Raw genomic sequence first — 23,793 nt, forward strand, 5'->3', positions numbered from 1 at the left:
CGAATATCTTGCGGAAAGATAGATAGGGGAGAACAAAGAAGGCAGCAGCAGCGGCCCAGGACTTGGGGGGGGGGGGGGGGGAGGGATGGGGGGGGGATGGGGGGGGTGTGGCCTGAGACAAGGCAGTTGCCAATTCGGGCTAGTTTTTATTTTTTTGTTATTTAATATTTATTTATTTGTTGTTGTTTTTGTTTAAATTTTAAAAAGGTCATTATTATCTGTATTGTTACAATGTTGTGTAAAGGATGCACAATGTACTGTGTTGGTTGACCAAAAATTTTCAATAAAATATTATTAAAAAAAAAAAAAGGGGCAGGCACAGCTTTGCCCTTACTCTGTTATGTTTCTGATTGTTAAAGGCCCGCAGGGCTGAGGTTTATTTAAAAAGACAGAATGTGGGAAGCACACATAAACAAAACTGGAAATTCTTGGATACACACTGCAGCTCCTTCATTATCTGGGAATCAAACTGTTGTCCAATTATCCCAGCAGTTAACAGCTGCTATTTTAACGCAGACTTCAACCAATCTATGTTAAATAGGTTTCTATTCAATTAATTCATTGTGACTGTCACACAAACACATTTTCAGTCTGGAAACTTAAACCAGCTGCTTTAAATTCAATCAGGAACATCACAGTTTTACACCAATCTCAGATCTGACAGCACATTTCCAGCATTCACCATTGTTCTTCTTGACTCTGAACACAGTTGTAAAAGAGCTTCTGTTCTCGGAGCTCTGAAACATGGAAGAGAGCGGTTGGGACACATTTCTTACACGCCTCAGGATTAACCCACACGGGGGCTTTGCTGACAGTAAAATGATATGAGAAAGACCAAAGTGTTGTTTGTCCCTCTCAGCGTGACCCTGAAAGACTGTGTCCAGGCTGAAGTTCTGTTCCTGCCGTATGATCCTTCCACAGATTGTCCTTTCTGAGCTCCAGACAGGTGATGTTAAACACTCAGGTGTGAAAGATCTGCAACAACGTTTCAAATAAAGTTGATTTATTTCACATTTATAAACCTCATCAGCAGATTAAGACAGTCAGAGTGAACATTATTCAGTCCTGGACATAATTAACAGCATCAATAATGGTATAATCTAAACCTTGTAGTCGCTTGTGAACTCGCTGATGTGTTAGCAGGTGGGATGAGTGAGTAAACTCCCTTTCCACAGACATTACAGTTGAATGGCCTCTCCCCACCGTGAACTCTCTGGTGTGTCAGCAGGTTGGATGGCTGACTGAATCCCTTCCCACACACAGGGCAGGTGAATGGCCTCTCTCCAGTGTGAACTCGCTCATGATTCAATAGATTGGATGAACGAGTAAATTCCTTCCCACACACTGAGCAAGTGAACAGTCTCTGCTCACTGTGAACCTGCTAATGTGTCAGAAGGTTGTATGAACGTGTGAATCCCTTCCCACATTCAGAGCAGGTGAATGGTCTGTCCCCTGTATCAAGTTACTGGTGCAACAGAACGTTGGATGAATTAATGAATCCCTTCCCACAGTCAGAGCAGGTGAATGGCCTCTCCCCAGTGTGAATTCTCTGGTGGTTCAGTAGGGCAGACGGACGGCTGAATCCTTTCCCACACACAGAGCAGGTGAACGGTCACTCCCCAGTGTGAGCATATTGGTGTGTTAGTAAATCCTTTTTGTTAAAGCTCTTCTCACAGTCAGGACAGTTAAAATGTTTGTTATCAGAGTGAACAAGTTGATGTGTCTGCAGGTGGGATGACTGAATGAATCCTTTCCCACACAGGGAGCAGGAGAACGGTCTCTCCCCAGTGTGAATACGTTGGTGTGTCAGCAGATCCTTTTTACATTTAAAACTCTTTTCACAGTTAGGACATGTAAACGGTCTCTTATCAGTATGAACAAGTTGGTGTGTCACAATGTGGGATGATCAAGCAAATCTCTTCCCACACACAGGGCAGGTGAATGGCCTCTCCCCAATGTGAACTCGCTAGTGTGTGTGAAGGTTGTATGAATGGGTGAATCCCTTCCCACAAATGGAGCAGGTGAACAGTCTCTCCCCAGTGTGACTGTGCCGATGAATCTCCAGTTGTGATGGTAACTGAAACCCCTCCCACAGTCCGCACATTTCCAGGGTTTCTCCATTGTGAGGGGTCTTTATGTCTCTCCCGCTTAAAGCCTTGTCGACACACGCAACAGGAGTATAGTTTTTTCCTGCTGTGAATGGTGTGATTTTCTTTCAGGCTGTGTAACTAGTTCAAGCTCTTTCCATTCAGTGCAATGAAACACTCTCATTCGAGGGTGTGTGTGTGTGTCTCGGTGCTTTTCCAGTCACACTGATCATTGACATGTTTTTCCCTTAAACGGAAGAGACAAACATTTCTCCTTCCAGTTTCAAAGCCTGATGATATTCAGCTCCTGATGAATCGAGTGGCTGTCAGATCTCGATGTGATGTTTGGTTTTGAGTTTTCTGTCAGCCAATCCTCCACTTCCAATATCCTGTAAAAGTAGTTTGCAAAAGCCATCACTGTCAGTCCAGGATAGAAATTCTGACAGACAATTCTAGTTTCTCTGGAACATTTTTCCCTCTCTTGTTCCCCCAAAGCTGTCAATCCCCGTCCCACACACTCTCCCTCCTCCCTGGGCTGAAATCCAAACCCATTTCTTTCCTCCACTGCCAGTTTTCTCCCTCCCTCTCCTCTGTCTGGGTTCAGTTCTCCAGTTCCCGTCTGCAGACTGACAATAAAATCAATGGGTCTTATTGGGGGAGGTTTGGGTTCTCACATTGTCCCCGCTCGCGGCGGCTCTCATTCAGCCTCTGGGAGCCGCACTCGCTCTCACTGCGGCTGCGCTCAGCCCGGAGCAGCACCGCGCATGCTCCACACAGAGAGGCGAGACATTCTGACGCCTGCGCGTTCTGACTCCTGTGACGAACATAGTGCGTAGTCATCCGCGCCTGGCATTCTGGGTAGCCTTATCCGCCATTATTTCATTACGTTCCTCAGGGTGATATATTGGTTCCGGTACTTTTGATACAATTCGGTGTATGTCCCGAATGGGGCGCCGCATCGGCGCTTTTCTATCTGATCGGCCCCTGTTGACGGCTGTCATCTGTTTTGTGGGTGCTATGCCGCAGGGCGCCTGCGCGGCCGCCATCTTTCTCAGGTGCAACAGAGCGCATGCGCGGCCGTCCAGGACCCGGAAGCCGGAAGAGAGAATCTTGTGAATTTCTCTCCTGGAATGAGAGTGAAATCCCTTTCGAAAGAGGAGGATTTACGAACGGGAACTTAAAACCAAACATCACATCATCGTCTGACTGAGTTACTCGAATCATCAGGACCTGAATATCATTGGGAGGTAAAATGGTTTGTCTGTTCTGTCCGTGGATAAAGATTTCAGATATCAGAGTGACTGGGAAATTTTTTATGACCATTCCGGGTTAAATTTGAGACTAATTACACCGATCACATTGGGGAAGTTAAATAATTTGCTGTTGTACTTGATGCGCGATCAATTGCACAAAGACTCAGATTGGATACAACTGTGGCCTTTTTGCAGTCAGATGCGTGGCCTTCTACTGCAGCTGGCAAAATGGCAGATCAATGGAGGACACGCATATTTATACAGCTCCTCGTGGGCGGAGCCAGTTGGCAGTGGCTACCGGCGAACCAGTAGTGCAGGTCCTATCTTACATCTCCTAATACAGGTGTACACAGTGGTTCACCACATTCACCCCCTTTAAAAATGAGTCCGGCGGGGGTGGTGTGGAACTATATACAACATTGCAAATTATGTACAGTGGCTCAGTGTCTTATAATATGAGTGGGAAAGGAAACAAAAATGTCCATTTTGACGGTCCGGAGCCGTCAGAGGTTCAGTCGATATGGTGCTTTGACGATTCGCTGGGAGCGACGTAACGGTGGCAGCGATGGTGGTGCTGGTGTCACCGATGTCGGTGTTGGCCAGTAGTCGGATGACCCCGGGAGCGTGCCAAAATCTTCTTCGTCCTCTTGTGTGGGCGGAGGGGGAGGGGAGGGATGGGCCTGGTGGGGTTAATGTTGGTAGCGCCGGGGGAGGGGAGGCAGGCGCATGGGCGGGGGAGTGTGCTGGGGTGGAACCTGACGGTGCCAGGTCCCTGGGGGAGACAGTATCTTGGCGGCCGTTGGGGAACTCCACGTGGGCATACTGAGGGTTGGTGTGGAGCAAGTGTACCCTGTCCACTAAGGGGTCCGCCTTGTGGAGTCGGACGTGTCTACGGAGCAGGACTGGTCCTGGAGCTGCGAGCCAAGTCGTGGACTTCCTGGGGAAGGTAAAAACATGTTCATGGGGTGTGTTATTTGTGGCGGTGCTCAGTAGTGACTGGATGGAGTGTAGTGCGTCAGGGAGGACCTCCTGCTAGCGAGAGGCTGGGAGGTTCCTGGACTGTAGGGCAAGCTGGACGGCCCTCCAAACCGTCCCATTCTCCCTTTCTCCTTGCCCGTTACCCCAGGGGTTGTAGCTGGTCGTCCTGCTGGAGGCGATACCCCTGCTGAGCAGGAACTGACGCAACTCGCCACTCATGAATGAGGATCCCCTGTCACTGTGGATGTAGGCGGGGAAACCAAACAGAGCGAAGATGGTGTTGAGGGCATTGATGACGGTGGCAGACGTCATATCGGGGCATGGGATGGCGAAGGGGAATCTTGAGTATTCATCGACCACACTGAGAATGTACGTGTTACGGTCGGTGGAAGGGAGGGGCCCTTTGAAATCCACACTGAGGCATTCAAAGGGGCGGGAAGGCTTCACCAGGCACGCACAGTCCAGCTGGTAGAAGTGCGGCTTGCACTCCGCACAGACCTGGCAATCCCTGGTGACTGTCCGTACTTCCTCGACGGAGTAGGGCAGATTGCGGGCCTTGACAAGGTGGTACAGCCATGTGACCCCCCAAGGTGACAAACGCTGTCATGCAGGGCCCGGAGTTGGTCTACTTGTGGCTGGCACATGTACCTCGGGAGAGGGCTTCTGGGGGCTCGTTGAGTTTGCTGGGGTGATACAAAATCTCGTAATTATAGGTGGAGAGCTTGATTCTCCACCGTAAGATTTTATCATTTTTGATCTTGCCCCGCTGCGTGTTGTTAAACATGAAGGCTACCGACTGTTGGTCAGTGAGACGAGCCAATCTCCTGCCGGCCAGGTAATGCCTCCAATGGCGCACAGCTTCAACGATAGCTTGGGCCTCCTTTTCGACGGATGAGTGTCGAATTTCAGAGGCATGAAGGGTGCGGGAAAAGAATGCCACGGGTCTGCCTGCCTGATTTGGAGTGCTGGCAAGGGCGACATCTGAAGCGTCGCTTTCTACTTGAAAGGGCAGTGCCTCGTCCACTGCGTGCATCCTGGCCGTGGCTATGTCAGCTTTGATTCGGGCGAAGGCATGTTGTGCCTTGGCTGCGAGGGGAAATTGAGTAGAGTGTATGAATGGGCGGGCCTTGTCCGCATAGTTTGGGACCCACTGGGTGTTGTAGGAAAAGAGCACCAGGCAGCGTTTGAGTGCCTTGGGGCAGTGGGAGAAGGGGAGCTCCATGAGGGGGCGCATGCGTTCGGGGTCAGGCCCCAGAAGTCCGTTTTGGACTCCATAGCCGAGGATGGCTAAGCGGGTCGTGCTGAACACACACTTCTCTTTATTATACGTAATGTTGAGAAGAGTGGCGGTGCGGAGGAATTTAGCGAGGTTGGTATCGTGGTCCTGCTGATCATGGCCTCAGATGGTGACATTATCTAAGTACGGAAATGTGGCCCGCAAACCGTACTGGTCGACCATTCGGTCCATCTCCCTTTGGAAGACCGAGACCCCGTTAGTGACGCTGAAAGGAACCCTAAGAAAGTGATAAAGCCGACCGTCCGCCTCGAAGGCAGTAGACGTACGGTTCGATTTCAGGATGGGGAGCTGGTGGTAGGCGGATTTCAGGTCAATTGTTGAGACGACCCAGTACTGCGCAATCTGATTGACCATATCAGATATGCGTGGGAGGGGGTACGCGTTGAGCTGCGTGTACCGATTGATGGTCTGGCTCTAGTCCACGACCATTCTGTGTTTCTCCCCAGTTTTTACTACTACCACTTGGGCTCTCCAGGGGCTGTTGCTAGCCTCGATGATGGCTTCCTGAAGCAACCACTGGACCTTGGACCTGATTAAGGCCTTGTCCTGAGTGCTGTACCGTCTGCTCCTGGTGGCAATGGGCTTGCAATCCGCAGTTAGATTGGCAAAGTGGGAGGGGGGGGTCAACCTTGAGGGTCGCAAGACCGCAAACGGTGAGTGGAGGTAGGGGCCCACTGAATGTAATGGTGAGGCTCTGGAGATTGCACTGAAAATCCAGGCCCAGCAATAGTGCAGCGCAGAGATTAGCAAGGACGCTGAGACGGAAACCACTGAGTTCTACGCCCTGGACAGTGAGAATGACCGTACAGAACCCTCGGATCGGGACGGAGTGGTATCCGGAGGCCAGGGAGATCCTTTGATAGGCGAGGTGGACCGCGAGGAAGCAGCGCCTTTCCGTATCTGGGTGTCTGAAGCGTTCGGTGCTCCCGGAGTCGAGCAGGCAAGAGGTTACGTGGCCGTTGATTTTCACCGTTGTCGAAGCAGTGGCCAGGTTGTGTGGACGAGATTGGTACAGCGTCATCGACGCGAGCTGCGGGTGGTCATCAGAGGTTTCGGATGGAGAGTGTCGGCGACCCAGATCGTGGGGTGTCCGGAGGTCCTGTGGGGAACAAAATAGCGGTGCCCATTGCGGGGTGGGACAAGATGGTGACGCCCAAGGGACGCACGTTGGTGGTGCTGGGCAAGATGGCGGCGCCCTTGGCCCGCACGTGGACTGAGTGGGAGAAGATGGCGGCGCCCACTGGCCGCAAATGGCCCCGGGAGGAAAAGATGGCGGCGCCCATTGTGCGTTTGGTGGCAGGAGGGGCCGATAGCGGGCACGATAGCGGCGACTGCGCGGGCCTGGCACACAGCTCTGAAGTGGCCCTTTTTACTACAGGACTTGCAAGCGGAGGCGCGGGCCCAGCAGAGTTTGCAGGGGGCTTCTGTTGACCGCAGAAGTAGCAGTGGGGACCCCCAGGGTGCATGGATCGGCGTGTGGCGCAGGCGTATTGACTAGGCTGGGCCCCAGCTGGGGGGGGGGGGTCGTTTGCTGGGTCCAGGATGGGTAGGACGGTAGGCCGCGCGGCGAGGGGGTATGCCTGGACATTACGGGATGCGACCGTCATGGAGAGCGCTAACGTTTTTGTCTCCGCTAGTTCGAGCATGGCCCATTCCAGCAGTCATTCTCGGATGCGGTCCGACGCAATCCCTGTTACGAAAGCATCGCGCATGAGGAGATTAGCATGTTCAGCGGCCGTAACGGCCTGACTGTCACAGTCCCGGAAGAATGGGATTAGGGCTCGCCAGAAGTCTTCGATGGACGCACCAGGGAGTTGAGAGCGAGTGGTGAGTACGTGCCTGGCAAAGAGCGTGTTTGTTTTCTGCGCATAGTGTCCTTTTAGGAGTGCCATCGCTTCCGCATAACCCGAGGCGTCCTGGATCAACGGGAACACGCTGGAGCTCAACCTAGAATACAAGACGTTTATCTTCTGAGCCTCCGTTGGCGTGGGGATCGCAGCGTTGATGTAAGCCTCAAAACAAGCTAGCCAGTGAGTAAAGTCCTTTCTGGCGTTGGGCGAGTGCAGATCCAGCAGCAGGCGATCTGGTTTGATTTTGATATCCATTTCGTTGAAAACCTGACTGCAATAAATTGATGCGTGATCAATTGCACAAAGACTCAGATTGGGTACAAGTGTGGCTTTTTTGCAGTCAGATGCGTGGCCTCCTACTGCAGCTGGCAAAATGGCAGATGAATGGAGGACACACCTATTTATACAGCTCCTAGTGGGTGGAGCCAGCCGGCAGGGGCTACCGGCGAACCTGGAGTGCAGGTCCTACCTTACATCCCCTAATATAGGTGTACACATTGGTTCACCACAGTACTCTTATGTATGCAGGTAAATTTTTTAATTACCGCATTAGCATACTTGGCAGCTAAACTGGGCAAACTGCTGACCTTGTTTGCGGTGAGAGTTACTATCCCGGATTTTATTAAAGTTTGTTGTTCCTGTTGCATTTCATTCAGCTCATCGTGGCTACAAAGTAGGTATTCAGCCTAATCTCAATTTCCAGATTGTGGTCTGTAGTTTTTTTAAAAATATATATATTTTATTCAAGATTTTTGGCCAAACAGAACAGTATGTAGTGTTTCTTTTACACAACAATAAAGCAATATAAATAACAGTGGCCAGTTTTAAACAAGTAAATAAATAATATATAAACAAAAACAAAACTGAATGGCAACTGCCTTGTCCAAAATAAATACTCTCCAAAAATACAATCCAATATACAATTACCTATAACAACTACCTAATACATATTATACATATACAATAACATCACAGAGTCCGTTCGATTCCTTCCCCCCCCCCCCCTGGTTTGCTGCTGTTGTCTACTTCTTTTCCATTCCCTCTATCTTTCTGTGAGGTAATCGACGAACGGTTGCCACCGCCTGGTGAACCCCTGAGCCGAACCCCTTAACACAAACTTAATCCGTTCTAACTTTATAAACCCTGCCATGTCGTTTATCCAGGTCTCCACACACGGGGGTTTGGCTTCCTTCCACATTAACAATATCCTGCGCCGGGCTACTAGGGACGCAAAGGCCAAAACATCAGTCTCTCTCGCCTCCTGCACTCCCTGCTCTTCTGCAACCCCAAATATAGCCAACCCCCAGCTTGGTTCGACCCGGACCCCCACCACCTTCGAAAGCACCTTTGCCACCCCCACCCAGAACCCCTGTAGTGCCGGGCATGACCAGAACATGTGGGTGTGATTTGCTGGGCCTCTCGAGCATCTCGCACACCTATCCTCTACCCCCAAAAATTTACTAAGCCGTGCTCCAGTCATATGCGCCCTGTGTAACACCTTAAATTGTATCAGGCTTAGCCTGGCACACGAGGACGATGAGTTTACCCTACGTAGGGCATCAGCCCACAGCCCCTCCTCAATCTCCTCCCCCAGTTCTTCTTCCCATTTCCCTTTCAGCTCATCGACCATGATATCCCCCTCGTCCCTCATTTCCCTGTATATGTCCGACACCTTACCATCCCCCACCCATGTCTCTGAGATCACTCTATCCTGCACCACCTGCGTCGGGAGCTGCGGGAATTCCCTCACCTGTTGCCTCGCAAAAGCCCTCAATTGCATGTACCGAAATGCATTCCCTTGGGGCAACCCATATTTTTCCGTCAGCGCTCCCAGACCTCAAACGTCCCATCTACAAACAGATCTCTCAGTTGTACTACCCCAGCTCTTTGCCATGCTCCAAATCCCCCATCCATTCTCCCCGGAACGAACCTATGATTGTTTCTTATCGGGGACCGCACCGAAGCTCCCGTCCTTCCCCTATGCCATCTCCACTGCCCCCAAATTTTCAATGTAGCTACCACCACCGGGCTTGTGGTGTATTTCTTTGGTGCGAACGGCAACGGTGCCGACACCATTGCTTGTAGGCTAGTCCCCCTGCAGGACGCCCTCTCCAATCACTTCCACGCCGCTCCCTCCCCTTCTCCCATCCACTTACACACCATTGAAACATTGGCGGCCCAGTAGTACTCACTTAGGCTCGGTAGTGCCAGCCCCCCCCCTGTCCCTACTACGCTGCAAGAATCCCCTCCTCACTCTCGGGGTCTTCCCAGCCCACACAAAACTCATAATACTCTTCTCGATTCTTTTGAAAAAAGCCTTCGTGACCACCACCAGGAGGCACTGAAACACAAAAAGGAATCTCGGGAGGACCACCATTTTAACCGCCTGCACCCTACCTGCCAATGACAGGGACACCATGTCCCATTTCTTAAAGTCCTCCTCCATCTGTTCCACCAACCGCATTAAATTAAGCCTGTGTAATGTACCCCAATTCTTGGCTATCTGGATCCCCAAGTACCGGAAGTCCCTTGTTACCTTCCTCAATGGTAAATCCTCTATCTCTCTGCTCTGTTCCCCTGGATGCACCACAAACAACTCACTTTTCCCCATGTTCAGTTTATACCCTGAAAAACCCCCAAACTCCCCAAGTATCCGCATTATCTCTGGCATCCCCTCCGTCGGGTCCGCCACATATAGCAACAAATCATCCGCACACAGAGATACCTGGTGTTCTTCCCCCCCCCCCCCCTGAGTACTCCCCTCCACTTCCTGGAACCCCTCAATGCTATGGCCAGGGGATCAATCGCCAGTGCAAACAATAACGGGGACAGAGGACATCCCTGACTCGTCCCTCTATGGAGCCAAAAATAGTCAGACGCCCGTCCATTCGTGACCACGCTCGCCATCGGGGCCCTATACAGCAACTGTACCCACCTGATATACCCATCCCCAAAACCAAATCTCCTCAGCACCTCCCACAAATAATCCCACTCCACTCTATCAAATGCTTTCTCGCATCCATCGCCACCACTATCTCCGCTTCCCCCTCTGGTAGGGGCATCATCATTACCCCTAGCAGCCTCCGTATATTTGTATTCAGCTGTCTCCCCTTCACAAACCCAGTTTGGTCCTCATGAACCACCCCCGGGACACAATCCTCTATCCTCATTGCCATTGCCTTGGCCAGAATCTTAGCGTCCACATTCAGGAGGGAAATGGGCCTGTAGGACCCGCATTGCAGCGGGTCTTTTTCCTTCTTTAGGAGGAGCGATATCGTTGCCTCTGACATAGTCGGGGGCAGCTGCCCCCTTTCCCTTGCCTCATTAAAGGTTCTCATCAGTAGCGGGGCCAGCAAGTCCATATATTTCCTATAGAATTCAACTGGGAATCCGTCTGGTCCCGGGGCCTTCCCCGCCTGCATGCTCCCAATCCTTTTCACCACTTCCTCCGTCTCAATCTGTGCTCCCATTCCCACCCTCTCCTGCTCCTCCACATTAGGAAATTCCAGCTGATCCAGAAAGCACATCATTCTCTCCTTCCCATCCGGGGGCTGAGCTTCATATAATCTTTCGTAAAATGCCTTGAACACTCCATTCACTCTCTCCGCTCCCCGCTCCATCTCTCCCTCCTCATCTCTCACCCCCCCTATCTCCCTCGCGGCTCCCCTTTTCCTCAAGTTGGTGGGCCAGCAACCTGCTCGCCTTCTCCCCGTATTCGTACTGTACACCCTGTGCCTTCCTCCATTGTGCCTCTGCATTACCCGTAGTCAACAAGTCAAATTCTACATGTAGCCTTTGCCTTTCCCTGTACAGTCCCTCCTCCGGTGCCTCCGCATATTGTCTGTCCACCCTCAGATGTTCTTTCAACAACCGCTCCATTTCCCTACCCTCCTGCTTTCCTTTATGTGCCCTAATAGATATAAGCTCCCCTCTAACCACTGCCTTCAGCGCCTCCCAGACCACTCCCACTTGTACCTCCCCATTATCATTGAGTTCCAAGTACCTTTCAATACACCCCCTCACCCTTAAACACACCCCCTCATCTGCCAATAATCCCATGTCCATTCTCCAGGGTGGACGCTGTTGTTTTTCTTCCCCTATCTCCAGGTCCACCCAATGTGGAGCATGATCCGAAATGGCTATAGCCGTGTACTCCGTCCCCGTCACCTTTGGGATCAGTGCCCTTCCCAAAACAAAAAAATCTATTCGTGCATAAACTTTGTGGACATAGGAGAAAAGCGAAAACTCCTTACTCCTAGGTCTACTAAATCTCCAGGGGTCTACTCCTCCCATCTGCTCCATAAAGTCCTTAAGCACCCTAGCTGCAGCCGGCCTCCTTCCGGTCCTGGACCTCGATCTGTCCAGCCCTGGGTCCAGCACCGTATTAAAATCTCCACCCATTACCAACTTCCCCACTTCTAGGTCCGGGATTTGTCCTAGCATACGCTTCATAAAGTTGGCATCATCCCAGTTCAGGGCATACACGTTCACTAATACCACCGCCTCCCCTTGTAATTCGCCACTCACCATCACGTATCTGCCCCCACTATCCGCCACTATAGTCTTTGCCTCAAACATTACCCGCTTCCCCACTAGTATGGCCACCCCCCTGTTTTTTGCGTCTAGCCCCGAATGAAACACCTGCCCCACCCATCCTTTGCGTAGTCTGACCTGGTCTATCAGCTTCAGATGCGTCTCCTGAAGCATAACCACAGCTGCCTTAAGTTTCTTTAGGTGTGCGAGTACCCATGCCCTCTTAATCGGCCCGTTCAGCCCTCTCACATTCCACGTGATCAACCGGGTTGGGGGGCTCTTTACCCCCCCCCCTTGACGACTAGCCATCTCCTTTTTCAATCCAGCTACTCACCCGGTTCCCACGTAGCCGTATCTCCCCCAAGCGGCGCCCCCCCGCCCTGACCACCCCCCCCCCCCATACCAGCTCCCCCTTCTCCCCAGCAGCAGCAACCCAGTTAACCCCCCGCCCCCCCACTAGATCCCAAACTAGCGTAATTGCACCCCCCCATGTTGCTCCCAGAAGTCAGCAAACTCTGGCCGACCTCGGCTTCCCCCCATGACCTCGGCTCACACTGTGCGAGGCCCCCTCCTTCCTGCTTCCCTGTTCCCGCCGTGATTACCATAGCGCGAGAACAAAGCCCGCGCTTCCCTTTTGGCCCTGCCCCCAATGGCCGGCGCCCTCAGCTCCTCATCCTCCCTCCCCCCTCCCCCCCGACATGGGGAAGAGAGAAAAGTTACAGGGTCGCAGGATTAACAACTTGGGAAGTCATCTCTTCCCTCTTTCCCCCCCCTTCATCCCACATATTCACCCCCCCACTTTGTCCCAAACGTTCTTTTTATGGCCCGCTCACTCCAGTTTCTCCTCGACAATAAATGTCCACGCCTCATCTGCCGTTTCGAAGTAGTGGTGTTTCCCTTGATGTGTGACCCACAGTCTTGCCGGTTGCAGCATTCCAAATTTAATCTTCCGTTTGTGCAGCACCGCCTTGGCCCGATTAAAGCTTGCCCTCCTTCTCGCCACCTCCACACTCCAATCTTGATATACGCGGATCACCGCGTTCTCCCACCTACTGCTCCGAGTTTTCTTTGCCCATCTGAGGACCATCTCTCTGTCCTTATATCGGAGAAATCTCACCACTATGGCCCTCGGTCATCGCGCCGTAACTCGATAGGCTCCCTCCACCTCCAGCGGACCCGTCGGGGCCTCCGATCCCATTAACGAGTGCAGCATCGTGCTCACATATGCCCCGACGCCCGCCCCTTCTACACCTTCGGGAAGACCAAGAATCCTTAAATTCTTCCTCCTCGCATTATTCTCCAGCACCTCCAGCCTTTCCACACACCTTTTGTGTTGTGCCTCGTGCATCTCCGTTTTCACCACCAGGCCTTGTATGTCGTCCTCATTCTCAGCAGCCTTTGCCTTCACGACCCGAAGCTCCTGTTCCTGGGTCTTTTGCTCCTCCTTTAGCCCCTCAATCGCTTGTAATATCGGGGCCAACAGCTCCTTCTTCTTCTCCTTTTTGAGTTCTTCCACGCAACGCCGCAGGAACACTTGTTGGTCAGGGCCCCATATTAAACTGCCTCCTTCCGACGCCATCTTGCTTTGTACCTGCCTTCCTGGCCGCTGCTCTAGAGGATCCACCGCAATCCAGCCACTTTCCTCTCTTTTTTCCATCCGTGTCCAGGGGGGATTCCCTTCTGGATTCCAGCACAGTGTTTTTTGCCGTTAGAATTGCCGTTGGGGCTCCTATCAAGAGCCCAAAAGTGCGTTCCACCGGGACCTGCCGAAACGTGCGACCTAGCTGGTTATCGCCGCACCCGGAAGTTCGGTCTGTAGCTTTTTAAGTTACATCAATTCAAATGTCTATCTGTATACTTTTTAAATGTTATGAGGGTTTCTGCCATCATTTCAGGCAGCATGCCACAGATCCTCACCACCCTCTAAACCTCCTAGTCCTTCCCTAAATCTCTGACCCCTTTTATATGTATCCCTCAACCAAAGGGAATAGGACCTTCCTATCCAATCTATTTAGATCCCTCAGAATTTAAAAAATAGATAAATTTATATTGTTTTCCAATCAAGGGGCAATTTAATTTGGCCAATCCACCTACCCTGCACATATTTGGGTTGTGGGGGTGAAACCCACACAGACAATGGGAGAATGTGCAAACTCCTTACAGACTGTGACCCGGGGCCAGAATCGAACCCGGGTCCCCAGCACGCAGGCACACAACCACTGTGCCACCATGATCCCCCAGAATTTCATACATTTAGAATAATCTTTATTATTGTCACAAGTAGGCTTACATTAACACTGCAATGAAGTTTCTCTGAAAATCCCCTAGTAGTCACACTCTGGCACCTATTCGGGTGCACGGAGGGAGAATTCAGAATGTCCAATTCACCTAACAAGCAGGTCTTTCGGCACTTGTGGGAGGAAACCCATACAGACACTGGGAGAACGTGCAGACTCTGCGTAGACAGTGTCCCAAGTGGGAATTGAACCCCGGGACACTGGTGCTGTGAAACAACAGTGCTAACCACTGCTATCGTGCCACCCAAAAAACAGTTCAGCTCAATGTTCTCGGATTAAAGAAGCTGAAGCGCCCAACGTGGGTCTTGACCCCACGGCCCTGGGTTTAAGACTCCCATGCTCTACCGACTGAGCTAGCCAGGCTGCTTTTCAACATTTCATTTTGGTCTCTCCTCAGTCTTTTCTGTTCCAAAGAAAACAGTCCCAGTTTATCCAATCTTTCCTCAGAGCAAACATTGTCAATTTCTGGCTGATGTTGTTAAATCCCCTCTGTACTCTCTCTGGTGCAATCTTCCTGTGTACAGGAATCGAGCTCTGGCCTAACTAGTCCTGTCCTGCCATTTATCATGTAATCCTTTGCCTTGTTTTTCCTCCAGCTTAAGTGTTCAATTATTTTTGTGTCACAGGTAAACTTCTTATTCATGTTCCTACATTTACTTTCAAATCAATGACGAAATGAAAATCGCTTATTGTCACAAGTAGGCTTCAATGAAGTTACTGTGAAAAGCCTCTAGTCGCCACATTCCGGCGCCTGTTCGGGGAGGCTGTTATGGGAATTGAACCGTGCTGCTGGCCTGCCTTGGTCTGCTTTCAAAGCCAGCGATTTAGCCCTGTGCGAAACAGCCCAGGACCCAGTACTGATTCCTTGGAAACCGGCACTGGAAACAGCCCTTTTATTTTCTCTATTCTTTATGGGATGTGAGTGTCACGGGCAAACCAGCTTGGTTGCCCATTCCTAATTGCCCTTAAACTGAGTGGCTTGCTAGGGAATTCAGAAGACATCACATTTCGGTGAGTTTGCCAGATCAGGTAATGCCGGTGCAGACTCGATGTACCGAATGATCTCCTTCTGCACTGTAGACTCTATGATTAATTCTGACCTTGGGTCACTGTCTGTGTGGAGTTTGTACATTCTTCCTGTGTCTGCGTAGATTTCCTCCGGGTGCTCTGGCTCCCTCCCACAGTCCAAAGATGTGCAGGTTAAATGGATTAGCTGTGTTAAATTGTCACTGGGAGGGGTTGTGGGGATAGGGTGGGGAATCCATCAACGTAGGATGCTCTTTCAGAGGGTTGCTGCAGATTCGATGGGCCGAATGGCCTCCTTCTGCACTGAGGGGATTCTATGACTCTACATTGGGTCCAATGATGTGTTCACTCACACACTGCAGCCTGACTCTTATTATGGGAACAGACACTGTGTTTGTTACTCTCAAAGTGAGTGAATCCTTTGCTGTTTCTCCTCTGGGCCCCATCTCCACTATTATTGTCTGATTGTCCCACTGAGAATCTCACTGTTATTATTGGACAATCAGCGAGTCAGCCTGAGCCTGTGGCCGCTCTCACCATCTGCAACCGTCAGAATACCCGGGTGATTGATGGCAGCTCCCGATCAATAGGAAGAGGAGGGGCGGGTCTGGAGGACCGAGTGAGGGCCACTGGTCCTCCAACCAATCGGAACGAATGAGGGACGGGGTCCGCTGTGATTGAAGCATGCTCAGTGTGGGTAATAGCGAAGTAGAAGGGCGTCTTCTTCGGATACTGGTAAGAAGTCTTACAACACCAGGTTAAAGTCCAACAGGTTTGTTTCAAACACTAGCTTTCGGAGCACTGCTCTTTCCTCGGGTGATTCTTCGGATCCAAAATTGGTAAGAGGCGATAAACAATATGGAGGAAGCGAGAGATCACGGGGGTGGGCGGAAACGTTGTGTAAAACTCTTGTAAGCCCCAAACCTCGGAAAACTTGACGGGACCCAGTTTGTACTGAGCGGGGCTGTAGCACGGTAGCACAGTGATTAGCACAATTGCTTCACAGCTCCAGGGTCCCACGTTTGATTCCCGGCTTGGGTCACTGTCTGTGTGGAGTCTGCACGTTCTCCCTGTGTCGGCGTGGGTTTCCTCCGGGTGCTCCGGTTTCCTCCCACAGTCCAAAGATGTGCAGGCTTGGGTGGATTGGCCCTGCTAAATTGCCGTTAGTGTCCAAAATTGCCCTTAGTGTTGGGTGGGGTTACTGGGTTGTGGGGATAGGGTGGAGGTGTTGACCTTGGGTAGGGTGCTCTTTACAAGAGCCGGTGCAGGCTCGATGGGCCGAATGGCCTCCTTCTGCACTGTACATTCTATGATCTATTCAGAATGGAGACAACTTGTCCATCAAACTGGATTAGTTTTTGAGTCCCAATGTCTTATTGATGATGCGAAGCGGTGCCCGAAATGGAAAGAAAAGGAAGACAATCCTGCTCTCCGGATTTCACTGTCTCATTGGACATCCTGTCCTATGTATCCAAAGCTCTGCGGCTCTGTTCAGCCACATGAAGACCCAGGGCAGAAACTCACAACCCTGAGTAGACATCATCCTCAAATCAGGGGACTGCTGATGACAAGAGGGTCAGTGTGCAGCGGGGGGCATGAGCGGTCATCCTGGACCAGGGAGCAGGAGGGGAGAATGTTGTGAATTTCTATCCTGGACTGACCATGATTAATTTTGGAAACTCCTTTTACAGGGGATTAGTAGGGGAGGATTTACACACAGCAAACTCAAACCGGGAGAAATGTTTATCTTTCCTGAATTTAATTTCTGGACTGACAGTGATGCCTTTGTAAACTTCTTTCACAGGGGCTCAGCAAGGGATTTGCAGACCGGAAAGTCACAACCAATCCTCACATCAAATTCTAACACCACTGTTCGAGTTATCAGGACCTGGAGATTATCGACCTTTGTGTGTAAGCATTGAGTTCCATATCATTATCACTCACTGTATAAAATGTCTACCTCCTATCTCCCCTGTAGATCTTGTTCACAATCTTAAATCTGTGTCCCTTTTACAATCTACTGATGGGAACGGTTTATAAAAATATTTTGCTGGGTTTGCCGTTGTCGTTTCTGGTGCCTGGGTCGATGCCGGGTGGTCCGTCTGGTTTCATTCCTTTTTCATGTTTTTGTTGTGGTTGAATCAGCTTGGACCAGTCCATTTAGTGTCCAGAACACAATTGAAGTCTCCTCCAAGAATCAATTGATCTGTATCCAGGTCTCGGATGGATTCCAACAATTTTTTTACAAATGATTCTATGAGATCCCCTCATTTAAAAAAAAAAATAGAGAAGCAGAATTGGGCCATATTTGTTCTTGGGATGTGGGTGTTGCCTTGGCCCAATGTTACGAATCGTAATCAGTTCGCAAAGCATAATTTATATCAAAAATATCCATTTCAATGGTGGGTTTGTTACCCAACATGTGTAGCAGCTGAGAATGTGCTCTATCCACATGACAGAAGCTCCTCGCAATGCGCAGAGTCCGGCTGTGACTGGAGCATGCGCAGTTCGGGCTGTGACCGGCGCATGCACAGTTCAGGTTGAGGCTGATGGTGCGAGGAGCGGGAAAGAACCAATCGACCGACTTCCAGGATTGGAGCCGGTGGGTGGCTGGGGAGCAATAGAAGCTGCGGAGTGAGCCGGGAGGCTTCATAAATACCCCGTGGAGGCTTCATAAATACCCCGTGGAGGCTTCAACACCCGAGTAAAATGTTAACGGTCCCGTCTTAAACCGCACCGAACAGAGTGAGAGCTGAGCGGTGACAGGCCCGGATTACCGGCTGCCATCTTTACAGAGGACAAGGTGCCGCAGGGAAGGGGCTGGTTTAGCACAGTGGGCTAAGACAGCTCGATTGTAATGCAGAACAAGACCAGCAACGTGGGTTCAATTCCCGTTCCAGCCTCTCCGAACAGGCGCCGGAATGTGGTGACTAGGGGCTTTTCACAGTAACTTCATTGAAGCCTACTTGTGACAAGTGATTATTATTAATATGCGCAGTGAGTCTGGAGCGGATGCCAACTCTCACAGATTGACTGACTGGAGTCTCCAGGATTTTATTTGAATCATTTGCGGGAGTCACTGTCTGGGCCAACATTTATTGCCCATCTCTAATTTCCCTTAAACCGAGTGGCTTGCTCGGCCATCTCGGAGGACATTTAAAGAATCAACCACATTGCTGTGATTTGGAATCGTGTCGGCCAGACCAGGTAAGGATAGAAGATTTCCTTCACTGAAGGACATGAGTGAACGTGATGGGTCTTTGCAACAATCAACAATGGTTTCATGGTCATCAGTAAACTTTCAGTGAATTCAGATTTTACCTTCTGCCTTGGTGAGATTCATGTCTGGGTGTCTGGGAAATCATTGGGACAATCAAAAATATTTTTGTGACTCTGAAACATGATTAGGAGAGTAACAATATTAATTTTGAGTCTCTGGAAAATCATTCGGACAGTAAAAAGGATTTTTGAACATTTCACTTCAGCGGATATAAAAATATTGAAAATGGGATAAAGGTTTGGCTGACAGTCAATCACTGTCCTTTTTAAAAATAAATTTAGAGTGCCCAATTCATTTTTGCCAACTAAGGGGCAATTTAGCGTGTCCAATGCACATACCCTGCGCATCTTTGGGTTGTGGGGGTGAAACCCACACACACACTGGGAGAATGTGCAAACTCCACACGGACAGTGACCCAGAGCCGGGATCGAACCTGTGACCTCGGCGCCATGAGACAGCAGTGCTACTCACTGCGCCACCGATCTGCCCTAGTCAAACGCTGTCCTGTAAGGTAATGAGTGCTTTTGCTTCCCAATTGGCCGAGGAAGGCAGTGTGTCACAAGGATGGATGTGTTGACCGATTAATGGCTGGAGGATGGGGGCAGGTCATGTGACCAAACCTCCAGGAATACATTTAATCAAAGTTGGTGAGGAGAGAATGTTGTGAATTTCTATCCTAAACTGACAGTAAGGTTTCTGTAAATTTACAGAATACCGGACGTGGAGGTTTAACAGACGGGAAACTCAAACCAAACGTCACATCGCAATCTGACAGTCACTCGATTCATCAGAACCTGAATTTCAGCAGCATCTGGGTGTGGAAGGTAAAAGGTTTGTCTGTTCTGTCTGTGAGGGAAGATTTCAGGTCTCAGTGTGACTGGAAAAGCCCCAAGATTCACAAACCCTGGTTAGACCAAACCTGGAGAACTGTGTTCAGTTCCCGGCAACAAACCTGAGGAAGGATAGAATGGCCTCGGAGGGAGTGTAGCACAGATTTACCCGAGTGATATCTGAACCCCCCGGGGTTAAATTACAAGGCGAGATTAGACAAAAATGTCAGAGTCAGCTGGCAGCATGGTGGCGCAGTGAGTAGCACTGCTGCCTCACGGCGCCGATGTTCGATCCCGGCTCTGGGTCACCGTCCATGTGGACTTTGCACATTGTTTCCCCACAGCCCAAAGATGTGCAGGTTAGGTGGATTGACCACGCTAATTTGCTCCTGAATTGGAAAAAATGAATTGGGTACTCTAAATTTCCTTTTTTTTAAATTTAAAAACAAAACCTGTCCGAGTCATTATGGGCAGAGAAGGGCATTCGGTCCATTGAGTCCATGCTAGCTCTCTAATCAGCACGGTGGTTAGCACTGTTGCTTCACTGCGCCAGGAACCCCGGTTCAATTCCCGGCTTGGGTCACTGTCTGTGCGGAGTCTGCACGTTCTCCCCGTGTCTGTTGTGGGTTTCCTCCAGGTGCTGCGGTTTCCTCCCACAAGTCCCGAAAGATGTGCTTGTTAGGTAATTTGGACATTCTGAATTCTCCCTCAGTGTACCCGAACAGGCGCCGGAGTGTGGCGACTTGGGGATTTTCACAGTAGCTTCATTGCAGTGTTAATGTAAGCCTACTTGTGACACTAATAAATATTATTATTATTATTATCTGGAGCAATCCAGTCAGAGTCATTCTCCTGCTCTGTCTCTGTGGCCTCACAGCTTTATTTCTCTCCGGTTTCTATCCAATTTTTAAAAAAAAATCATTTATTGTTTCTATTTCCAAACTCCATCATAGGCAGCAAGTTTTAGGTCATTGCCACTGGCTGTGTAAAAACATTCTTCCTCATACCTCCTGGACCATTTACATGCATAGATACGGAGCAACGTAGAAAATAGGAGCAGGAGGAGACCATTTGGCCCTTCGAGCCTGCTCCACCATTCATTACGATCAGAGCTGATTCGGCTCAATAGTCTAATCCTGCTTTCCCCCATATCCTTTGACCCCCTTCACCCTAAGTGCTGTATCTAACTGCTTCTTGAAAACATGCAATGTTTTGGCCTTAATTAGTTGCTGTGGCGACGAATTCCATAGGGTCTCTGGGTGAAGACATTTCTCCTCATCTCTGTCCGAAATGGTCTACCCCGTATCCTCAGACTGTGACCCCTATTTCTGGACACACCCAATATCGGGAACATCCTTCCTGAATCTACTCTGTCTCGCCCTGTTTTTTTGTAACATAAATTTTGAGTGCCAAATTCTTTTTTTGCAATTAAGGGGCAATTTCAGCGTGGCCAATCCACCTACACTGCACATCTTTGGATTTGTGGGGGTGAGACCCACGCAAACACAGGGAGAATGTGCAAACTCCACACAGACAGTGACCCGGGGCTGGGATCGAACCCGGGTCCTTGGCGACATGAGGCAGCAGTGCTAACCACTGTGCCACCCACTTTTTTTATACGTTTCTGTGAGATCCCCTCTCATTCTTCTGAACTCCAGCGAATACAATCCTAACCGATTCAACCTAATCTGCACATCTTTTAAATGTGGGAGGAAACTGGAGCACCCGGAGGAAACACACACAGACACGGGGAGAAAGTGCAAACTCCACACAGTCAGGGTCGGAATTGAACCCGGGTCTCTGGTGCTGTGAGGCAGCAGTGCTAAGCAATGTGCCACCCCCTGTCTTGCAACCCTCAAGAGAAAAAACAATCCTCATCTCCATCTAAAATGGTTGACCCCTCATTTTGCAACAGTGACCCCCTTGTTCCAGATTCTCCCACAAGAGGAAACATCCTCTCAACATCCCCCGTGTCAAGATCCCTCAGGATCTTATATTGTTCAATCCAGGTTTTTCCCAAAACTTTAAATCTGTGTCCCGACTGCTTGTACGATCAGTGAATGGAAACAGTGTTTCTTTATCCACCCGATGGAAATCTGGCATAATCGTGTGTCCCTGAATCAAATTTCCCCTCAACCTCCTTTGCTGGAACCATTCTGGTAAATCTCCTCTGCACCTTCCCAAGAACCTTCAGATCCTCCCTGAAGAGTGGTGACCAGAGCTTTATAAAGATTCATAGAATAGAATTAGAACCAAAAAATTCCCACAGTGCAAAAGAGGGCCATTCGGCCCATCAAGTCTGCAGTGATTCTCTGAAAGGGCACCCTGCCTAGGCCCAGACCCCTACCCTGTCCCTGTAACCCCATAGCCCCACCTAACCTGCACATCCCTGGACACACAGGGGCAATTTATCTAGGCCAATCCGCCTAAGTTGCTCTTTTTTGGACTGTTGGAGGAAACCTGAGCACAGTGTGGAAACCCACGCAGACACGGGGAGAAAGTGCAAACTCCACACTTACCAAGGCCGAAATTGAACCTGAGTCCCTGGCACTGAGGCAGCAGTGCTAATCACTGTGTCACTTGAAGTATAGTTTTGGTATCAATATTACTGTTTATGAAGCTCAAGATCGAAGTTGCTTTGCCAACTACTCTCTTAATATGTCGTGTAGATATACAAAATCCCTTTTCACCCCCTTCTCTCTCCTCCCAAAGAGGCCAGTTGGGTTTTCAATGACAATCGAGCAGTTTTCATGTCACATTTTCCCAGTGCCGGCCCCACAAATGACCAGATTCATTCAGCTCAATTTCACAACCTGCCTTTGTGTTTTTGTGGGTTCTCTCTCACTCCCTATTTTCTGTTTTCAATCAGTTTGACAGGGTGTTCGAAGGGGAGGCTTCAAACTCCAGAAACGCAAACCAAGCATCACATCAGGATCTGACAGAGTCCTCAATTTATCATTGCTGAATATCAGCGATCATGGAAGGAAAAAGCATTGTTCACAATGGGGAGAAACTGTACATGTGTGGTGTGTGTGGACGAGGATTCAGTCAATCATCAGGCCTCACGAGACACAAATGCAATCACACTGAGGAGAAACCGTGGAAATGTGCGGACTGTGGGAAAGGATTCACTTCCCCATCCAAGGTGGAAAGTCATCGACGCAGTCACACTGGGGAGAGACCATTCACCTGCTCTAAGTGTGGGAAGGGATTTGCTATTTTAGCCAACCTGCAGCAGCACCAGCGAGTTCACACTGATGAGAGACCGTTTCAGTGTCCAGACTGCGGGAAGTGCTATAAAGCTTCTGGGGAACTGATGCGCCATCAACGTGTTCACACTAATGAGAAGCCGTTCAGGTGCTCTCACTGCGGGACTGGGTTCAGACACTCATCTCAGCTCACTGTACATCAGCGAGTTCACACTGGAGAGAGACCATTCGCCTGCTTCAACTGTGGGAAGGGATTCAGTGAGTCATCCCAGCTGCAGAAGCACCAGCGAATTCACACTGGGGAGAGACCATTCATCTGCTCTAAATGTGGGAAGGGATTCACTCAGTCAACCAACTTGCTGACGCACCAACGAGTTCACACTGGGGAGAGGCCATTCACCTGCTCCGAGTGTGGGAAGAGATTCACTCAGTCAGGCCACCTGCAGAAGCACCAACGAGGCCACAAGTAACCACAGTGATTGGATTTTGCTGTTCCTCACATTCAGGACTGAACCATGTTCATTTGGGTCTCTTTCTGCTGATAACAAACTCCAGCCCATTTACAGGGGCTAATATTCTGGCTAAAAGTCAAATAAATTAGATTTGTGTGAAATACGCAGTATGTAGAAACTTTTTTATATCTCTGACACAAGTTAGTTCCTTTTGAAGTACTCTCGCTCTCCCCTGTCTCTTCCATCCTCACCTCCAACAAGACGTGTGAGGAGCTTGTGGAGCTTCTTTGTGACTGAGATTGAGTAAATCTGATCAGCTGCCTCTGCTGCGTCCCTCCCTTCCATGAGCCCACCAGACCAAACTGTCTCTAAATTTCATCCTTTCCTTCAACCCACAACTTTCTCTGGTTTGTCTCCCATCTTCCCTCATGCCCTCTCAGAGCTCATCTAGTCCATGAGACCCAGCTCCTGCTCCATCAACCCTATTCCCACTGAGCTACTGATCAGCCAACTACCCTGTGTCCATGGATATTGTCAACATTTCTCTCTCTGCAGGTACTGTCCCTCTGTCCTTCAAATCTGCCATCATCACCCCCTCCTCAATAAAACAAACCCTTGACTCTGCCATCCTTACAAATTACTGCCCCATCTTCAACCTCCCTCTCCTGTCCAAACTTCCAAATCCTTGCCCATCTTTCCCA

General features: G+C 50.0%; 2 long non-coding RNA genes across 2 annotated transcripts; one reads left to right on the plus strand and one right to left on the minus strand.

Moving 5' to 3' along the window:
- Positions 1 to 338: 338 nt before the first annotated feature.
- Positions 339 to 18,711, minus strand: LOC140419643 (uncharacterized). Its single transcript, XR_011945941.1, has 2 exons — positions 18,643 to 18,711; positions 339 to 975 (listed from the first exon to the last, which is right to left on the minus strand). It is a non-coding gene; the product is annotated as an uncharacterized lncRNA (long non-coding RNA).
- Positions 3,176 to 23,253, plus strand: LOC140419642 (uncharacterized). The gene is made up of 4 exons (XR_011945940.1): positions 3,176 to 3,334; positions 17,126 to 17,232; positions 19,312 to 19,425; positions 22,301 to 23,253. It is a non-coding gene; the product is annotated as an uncharacterized lncRNA (long non-coding RNA).
- The last annotated feature ends 540 nt before the right edge of the window (positions 23,254 to 23,793 follow it).

Source organism: Scyliorhinus torazame, chromosome 5 (genome assembly GCF_047496885.1).
Source record: "Scyliorhinus torazame isolate Kashiwa2021f chromosome 5, sScyTor2.1, whole genome shotgun sequence".
Lineage (NCBI taxonomy): Eukaryota > Metazoa > Chordata > Chondrichthyes > Carcharhiniformes > Scyliorhinidae > Scyliorhinus > Scyliorhinus torazame.